Genomic DNA, 8,621 nt, shown 5'->3' on the forward strand with positions numbered 1-8,621 from the left:
GATATACATTATTACTAATTGAGAAATACAAGGAGATGGATGCATAAATACATGGAGGGAGGAAAAGAGAGAAACACAGATGCTACCTTTCTACAAATTATTCAAGACAGCTTACAAAATGAAAATTAAACAATGAATGGCACAGTAAAAAAAAGTATGTTTAAAAAACTGACACTGAAAAAGAAGGGAGTGAAATCCAAGACTGACTGTAACTGAAGTCTTTCCTTAGCAAGCCACCACTATCCTCACAAAGGATTCCCCATCCTTAAATGCCTGTGTAATTTCATGGCTCTCCACACGTTGATGCTTATAAAACAGAGCTCCAACCTGTGGTAGGGAGAGAAGGAAAGGAGTTTTGGCACACTAGTGTTCTGAACTTGACAAAATAGCAAGGAATTTGCAGCAAAGGGGAAAATAAATATTTTTTTTTGTTTGGGGTGTAAGTAGAGGACGTTCTAGGAAAAGATACTTACAGTATGTGAATTACAATTTTCAGGGTTCCCCAAACAGCATGGCCAGTTATAGCTGTAGTTTCAAAGAATAAGATTTCAAAGTTTTGTGTCATAGTGCAGTTCAACAACTGCATTTTTATTAACGTTACACTTATACATCTCTGCCTTGCTCTTTGAGTTGGGGCAGCAAGGGTTCTGTTAACTCTCTTGAAGCAAATTCTCAAGCCACTCTTAAAGACCAATTACTACAAGTTGCTCAGCGTAAGCAATGTTCATGACAAAGAATGAAGCTCTGTCCATATAATAAGAATTACACGCACAGTGTTGTATCAGAGAGGTATTGATTGCATTTAAGTATTGACAACAGCTTGAACAGATACACCAGTCTGAGATCTTCAGATTAAAGGGCAGAATATATGAGTAAATATTGCAATAATAAATTTAATAATAATAAATAAAATGTGTGGATAAGCCAAACTCCCTACGTTTTGTAAAAAACAACAACACCATACCGTATCTGGTATACCCCACATACTAAGGCCATTTTCTATGCTTGTTTTTTTCCTGTTGCCTCCAATATTTGTTTTTCCCCCTGCATGACTGGTTTTACCTGTTGCGTCCAATACAAAAGCCTTGTGTATCTATGTGTAGCTCATACTTCCATTATCTATTCCAGAGGTGTTATGGACAGTCCAGGGGCCAGTTTTCTATCCCAGGATCCTTCAGGAACCATACAGACTGCCAAAACTGTTCCAACTATCTGGAAGTAACCAGAAGTCAACCATTAGCTTTCAGGCAAAACCGTTTCACAATTGTGTGGTGGATGCCCCTGCAACCTATTTAACAGGTGAATCTTCAGTCCTGGAGGTTTCCAGAAAAGGCAATTCACCTTCTTTTTTGTCCAGGAGTATGGAAGGGCCAAGGGCTACCAAAATCAGCCTTGGAGGTCAGCATAGGGACCCAGGGCTGCATTTTGGTCATCTCAATCTAATCCTTTTTACCACATGTCAGAGTTGATTGACAAAATCATTTTAAAGGCTAGAAGGGGCAGGACACAAACCTGCCAGACTAAGCATGGCATCTTCTTCTCCTTTTGTATGGATAAAGGCCACTGCAACTTATTCCACACTTTCCCCTGTGATTTACAGACTCTTGGCAAATGATACACTTAAAACTCTCTACATTCCTTGACACATGAATGACTGTATATTGTCAACTATAGGTTGACCTCATGTATAAGTCGAGGGCAGGTTTTAGGACCAAAATTGTGGATTTTGATATGATCTGTGGATAAGTCGAGGTTATAATTTGGGAGCATGTAACAAAGCAAAGTTTCCAGGAGAAAAGCAACGGAAAACAATGCCAAAGAACTTACAAAGTTCAGCAAGCAAAATTGTTTGTGGTCACACTAAAGCAGTACTTCTCAAATAGTGGGGTGGGCCCCCCAGGGGGGGCGCGAGGCTCCATAAAGGGGGGCGCGAGGCTCAGGATACAGTGTTATGCAGAGGTGTACTTATAACAATTTTATAGACAAATGATACTATTTACAGTCGCGCGGGGGGCGCGAAATGTTTTCTTCTTCCTAGGGGGGGCATGACAGAAAATAATTGAGAAGCACTGCACTAAAGGCAGGATGGATGAGAGAGTACAGAGGGCAGGATAGATTATGCTCTTGCCTTTCACCAGGAGATGGTTCCACTTTTTATAAGAATTAAAGTACAGTATTTACATTGACCCATGCATAAGTCGACTCAGGTTTTTGGAGTCAATTTTTTGACTAAAATTTCTAGACTTACACATGAGTATATACAGTAATCTTTTAAGCAGAATGCAGAAGGGCCTTGTTAAAATGTCTCATTTGTCCTGCTTGGGGACTCCTGTCCCAACGCTGAAACTGGTTCAAATATGGAGGGTTCCCAGATAAACTCACCAGCAGCCAACTGCTGCTTAATACTGGCAACTAACAGGGAAAACTTGTTTTATGCTCCACCACAGAGGTTGTGCTTCTACTGGTTTAAAAAGTAAAGAAAAAGAACAGGAAAGAAAATGCTAACAGCATGAGGAGGCTGCATGCACAGCTGTCCAAAAAAAAAAAAAAAAAAAAAAGCACATCAGTGTCATAGGTTTTAAGCCAGTATTTTCTCAAACTGCACTCAATATGCCCTGGGCAGCTTATACAGGAGGGATGCACTTAGTTTGTCTCCACTCCCTCTAGCTAACAAAAATAACCATGCCCAGTTACCCAAAATGTTTGTATCCCTTGTTCAATAATCTGTGTACCACGTGTGTCAAGTGCAATGTCAGAGTGATTTTCCTCCCACCACTGAAACCTGATGAGGACCCCAGGGCTTTCCAATCAACAGTCCTTACCTAGAATGATCAGACTGCACTGGGGGAGGCCAGGAGGAAAAAGAGCCTGGAGAGAATATGCTCCTTGCATTTTAATTTCAGTCCCAAGGTCAGAATAACAAGTCTGTTATCAGACACCATCTGATGGTCCAGAGGTCTTTATATCAAAGACAGCTATGGCCACTGCGGATGCAGCCGTACTCCAGATGTCTGAAGTGCTTAACTAATTATACCATATTTTCTCTACTTATTTTTATTTTTAAGAGACACAAACAAATACACTATCTGGCAAGTGAATCTTGCTACACAGTGGGGAAGATTAGTGTGGCATGCTGTTTTTCTGTAATGTTTTTATCCCCTCACTTCCCCGTAAGAGAAAAACATATAGAAGCCAAGGGAAAATGGGTTCTATCTACATGCTTCAAAACAACAACAACAAGTCTTAAATGAGATATGCACAATGTCCCTTTAGCTTCTCCTACCTCTTCATGCCACCGATGAGCCGCCTTTAATTCACCATCCAGCTAACTGTACTTTATAATCCATATATTATGCGCCTGAAGACACTGGAACATCAACAACATATCTGCATAATCTCCAAGAACATTCTGAAACCATCATCTCACTGAAGTCTTAGGGCAATCCCTTTTAAAAATGTTAAACCAATAGAACAGGGTGTTCCCATAAATATCAACTGTGTGTGACAACTGGCACCTGGGAAAAGAGAGCATGAGATTTGACATGCATCTTTACCCTATCTGGTTTGTGCTGATCCTACCAAAGGCATAATGAAATAGGACAACCACTTGAGGAATCTCTGTTGGTTGCTCAAGAGTACCTATGGGGTCTATGAGGCTGGCATGTACTAGATCAAAACTCAAGGATTCGCCAAGTTGCACATGCATCAGTAGGTTACCTTGATTATCTTAAAGCCCTCAACAGATAAGGCCACGGCTGATCATGGGTTTGAGCGATCACTCTCCACAGCCACAGAAATGCTTCCTTCTCTGCTGCACTGCTTTCTATAGTAGCCTCATGGACAATGCCTTTGCAAAGAGTGATCTCCCCTGCAGTGAGTTCCATTTTGGTATCTAGCAGATAAGGGGGCTGGATGCAGGGAAGACTTTATATAAGCAAAACCAGCTTCTCTCCAAAAGTATTCACCTAATCAGAACCCTTGGCATCTCTCTGCACATTCAACAACACTGGAATCAGCCCCCCCAGAACCTATCTGTGTTGAATTCTTATATTTATTGCTCAAGGTGCTCAAGACATGGTCTTCCACCCACATTTTATATCCACAAGTGAGGAAGGTTAGGCTGAGCCATGGTGACAAGACCAAGGTTACATACTGAGGTTCACAGCCAAGTGATGATTTCAAACTGGGCATCCCTATGCCTAACCCAACACTCTTAACCACTACATTCAACATGCTCCAGATTCTGCTTTTACCGACTGCAATTCCTAGAGCTTGGAAATGTTGTGGTTTTGGACTGTAGCTCCCAGAATTTCACCATCCGGTACTGCTGCATGTTGTTAACTCCCCCAGAAAATAACTTTTCCAAGCTCTGCACTGCATCAATACTTCTTAATAGTTAGTTAAGACCCCAAATTGATTATGGGTAGGAGAGAAAGTAGCAATGCATTGGGGAATGCCAAAGCTTGTCAATAGCTGTGCCTATTCTTTTGGTAATAGCTGTGCGTATTCTTGGGCAAGTTTAAGTGACTGCCTAGGTTGCTTGGGCTCAGTTCTGTGGCAAGGGCATCCTTTGATAATGCGCAACTTAAGAGATGCCCATACTGTTTGTCCACATGCTGGGAAACTTTTCCACAGTCCCTAGGAGAGAAAGGTATGGAAACCTGAGATGCAGGAACACTAGTCCACCTGAGAGCAACCAGTCCAAGAATATGATATTCTTATATTTCCAAAATCAAACCTGACCAACCTTAATTTTTTTTACGTTCAAATCTTTCTGACCTGAAAATTACCATCGTATGTCATCTATCTGTGGTTAAAAGTACTCTGCATTTGCTTAGTGCAGCTCGTTTTTTCTTTCATTAGCAGATCACCTCTTCATACTACTTATTACTGTAATTTAATACTTTGGTATTCAGAAATGGTTCAGGGGCAATACATTCCCATATAGCCACTTGTCATAAATCATGCCTTATGATCCCAAAGTGATGCTCTTTTTGCCAGCAGGTAAATGGCCAGCATGGTTTAATGGTCTGAGTGTAGGACTCTGGAGACCAGGGTTTCAATCCTTCCTCAGCTATGGAGACCCACTGGGTGACCTTGGGCAAGCTCCACTCTCTTAGCCTCAGAGGAAGACAAAGGCAAATCCCTTCTGAACAAATCTTGCCAAGAAAACCATGTGATAGGGTTGCCACCAGGGCTTACTTCCAGGTGTGAATGGGAGCAGGGTTGTGGGGAAAAGATGGAGACTGCTTTCCTGCTGGTGCTTGCCGAGCCACCCAGAGGATATCCAAAAGTCTCCTGGACTCTCTGAGATGTCACCTTCTTCTGGGCTTTCTAAAGCCGTAAGTCCAAAGTGGCTTGAAAAAGAACTCAACAACAGCAAACGGCACCCATCGTGAGAAAGGACAGACTGCTTCCATATGTGTAGCCTTAGCAACTCAACTGTAAAGTCTACTTGTTGAAATGCCTTGGATCCTTCTTTAGAAAGCCCAGAAGTGGCATCTCAGAGTGTCCAGGAGACCTTTGGATCTCCTCTGGGTGGCTTAGCAAGTGCCAGCAGAAGAGCAGTCTTTCTCCTACAACTCTTCTCCCATTCACACTTGGGAGTAAGCCATGATGAATGGGGTGTTTAAGGCAGGTTACAGACCGCCGAAAAGCGGTGGTCTGCTGCCACCAATGGCTGCAGCGTCTGGGAACCGCAGCAGCCAAACGGTGCGGTTCCCAGACGCTGCAAAGAAGGAGCGCGAAAATCACGCTCCTTCCTGCGCCCCTGAAGAGATGCCGCAAGTGCCGAAGCGTGCACTCGTGGCATCATTTCCGGGGTGCAATGTGCGGACGCAGCGCATCTACGTCAAGATGGCGGCGGTCGTGTGGAACAGCCACCCCCATTTCGTACGGACTCAGTCCGTACTAGGGTTGGGAACGTCTGGAAGAGACGCCCCTTTCTAACCCTAGTACGGACTGAGTCCGTGCTAGGGTGCCTGTTTGTAACGGGCCATAGTGTGCCTTTAAGTCCCCTGTTGCCCAATGGAGACCCCTTGAGTTTCATAGGATTTTCTTGGGCAAGGAATACCAGAGGTGGTAGTGGTTTCAGCATTGGACTATGACTCTAGAGACCCAGGTTCAAATACTGGCTAAGCCATGGAAACCCACTGGCCTCCAAGGGTGTACTTGAGCAAGTCACATCCTCTCAGCCTCAGAGGATGGCAATGGCAAACCTGGGCTGAAGACATTTGCCAAGAAAACCCCTTGACAGGTTCACCTTAGGGTTGCCACAAGTCAGAAATGAAGGCACATAACAGCAACATTTACAAAGCTCAAACCACTGTGCCATGCCAGATCGCCACAGATATATACAGATATATCTGTGTATATATAGACAGATATATTGTATATATCTGTGGTGATCTGGCATGGCACAGTGGTTTGAGCATCGTATATGTATATGTTGCTGTGGTATATAAATTTGTTTCTGACTTGAAGAAGAGCCCAGAAAAACTCTGGGGTGAAGTTGTTCTTCAGGAGGTGGCTGCCAGTCCAAGAGTGCCCTGGAAGAAGAAGTGTGAAGGGCTCTCTCTCTCTCTCTCTCTCTCTATATATATATATATATATAGAAAAGGAGAGTGAAGGGCTATATAAATAAACCCATTGGGTGACGCTGGGCAAGTCACATACTCTCAGCCACAGAGGATGGCAATGGCAAACCTGCTCTGAAGACAACTACCAAGAAAACCCTGAGACAGGTACACCTCAGGGTCCCCATAAGTTGGAAATGACTTGAAGGCACACGACAACAACAATAACAACAGCAACTACATATGTCTGTCTGTGTGTGTCTGTGTGTTTCTGGCCAGCCAATGTGGTGCAGTGGTGACCAGGGTTCGAATCACGTAAACCCACTGGGTTACATGCCATCCATCTGCCATGCAAACCCACTGAGGTGGCCTGGGGCAAGTCACACACTCTCAACCTCAGAGGACAGCCATGGGAAGGGGGAAAAAACCCCTCTCTGAAGAAACCTACCAAGAACCCCCCCCCCAATATAGGGTGTCCCCACCAATCCTCTGAAACGGAGCCTGCTGCAGCACCTGCTGCTGGTGGTCGGTCTCCCATCCAGGGAGTCACCAGGGCTGACCCTGCTTAGCATTCAACACCAAGGCCGGATCTGTTGCCTTTTTGAGGAGAGCTGTCAGGGGGCTTGGAGTGGAGGGTCCAGAGAGGAGTGAGATCCTGACTGGAAGGGCTCCTCGCTTACCTCTCAGGTGTCTCTCCGGAGCCTCTCTCTCTCTCTCTGGGTCTCCAGCCCTCCTTCTTCTTCTTCAGCCCCGGCTCCCTGGGCGGCGGAGGAGGGCCCCCATGGTCGGCTCCAAAGCCCCCTTTTCCCGGGCGCCCTTGGGCTGGCAGCGAAGACCGAGCCCCTTCAGCCCGGAGCTCTTCCTCCTCCTCCTCCTCCTCCTCTGGGCGCGCAAGGCAGCAGCCTCAGCCCCAGAAGCTCTGCTGCTGGTCTTCGCCAGCCTCCGCTCCAGAGATGCTCCTCCTGCTGCTGCTGCTGCTGCTGCTGCTGCTTCTCCGCCCAAGTTCGGGGAGCCCTTCATCCCCGGCCTCTTGGAAGCCACGTCACGAGGCCCAGCCCCAGCCCCCTCCGTCCAGACTGGGGAGAGAACCCGCTTTGGCACCGCTTTAGCTCTTTTTCTGGCTCAAGGCTGTGGCATTCTGGGAGCTCGAGTTTGTTGTGGGCCCAGAGCCATTCAGCCCCCAATGGAAAAAAGGCAGGCCCCGAGCGACCCAAGAAAAGCCCCAAACCCTCCTCTCAAGGGAAGGGCAACCCAGAATGGAGGACCTGGCGACAGAAAAGCCCCAGACACTCCTCTCACCACGGACACTTCGCCCCAAAGTGGAGGAGGACAGGACCCAAGAAAAGCCCCAAACACTTGCCTCCAGGTACTTTCACCCCAAAATGGAGGAGAAAGACAAGCTCAAAACATACCAAAGTAAATTCATGCTTCCTAGTCTTGCTCAAAATGGAGGGCATGGCCAAAGAAAAGCTCAAAACACTCCCACACGTGTAAATGCATGCTCAAAATGGAGGGCATTCCAGAAAAGAAATGGAGGACATTCCCCAAAGCTATAAAAACGCTCACACAAAGGTAAGTTCATGCTTCTTGGTCATGCTCAAAATGTAGACAATGGCCAAAGAAAAGCTCAAAAGACAAATAATGTCAGCAGAAGTTCATGCTTCTTGTCCTGCTTCAAGTGGAGGACATTCTGGAATTCCTCCTGGACAGTAGGTTGAAATGTAGGACAGGCCCTGAAGGCAAAAGGAGGTGGGAATGGAGGTTTTCCAAGCCAAGGAAGGGCATTTGGCATGCTGCCTTGGCTGAGGGATTTCCCCAAGGAGACCTTTGAAAAGTCGGCTGACCATAAGTACCGTTTTAAACTGGACAGGACCATTTCCCCCCATCATTCTGCCTTTTTAATATAAATGTCAATTTAGTCCTGTTTTCGAGAAAAAACGGCCTGTTATGTTGCAAAAATGGCTTGAAGATTCCTGTTTTGAGATTGTGGTTGTCAAAAAAATGGTGTCATGGAGTGTGAGAAATTTCACAATAAGGTGCTGAAAG

General features: G+C 45.5%; 1 protein-coding gene across 6 annotated transcripts in view; it reads right to left on the bottom strand.

The window, feature by feature from the left end:
* The window catches only part of KCNS1 (potassium voltage-gated channel modifier subfamily S member 1), a 44,833-nt gene extending 37,246 nt beyond the window's left edge, over positions 1 to 7,587 (bottom strand). For all 6 annotated transcript variants that reach the window (XR_016280390.1, XM_089513946.1, XM_089513947.1 and 3 more), the window contains exon 1: positions 7,256 to 7,587. The gene's annotated coding sequence lies outside the window, so the exon portion shown is untranslated. The remainder of the gene's footprint in view (positions 1 to 7,255) is intronic.
* Between the last annotated feature and the right edge of the window lie 1,034 nt (positions 7,588 to 8,621).

Source organism: Sceloporus occidentalis, unplaced genomic scaffold (genome assembly GCF_023333645.1).
Source record: "Sceloporus occidentalis isolate IW3139 unplaced genomic scaffold, rSceOcc1.0.p SCAF_3, whole genome shotgun sequence".
NCBI classification, from domain to species: domain Eukaryota; kingdom Metazoa; phylum Chordata; class Lepidosauria; order Squamata; family Phrynosomatidae; genus Sceloporus; species Sceloporus occidentalis.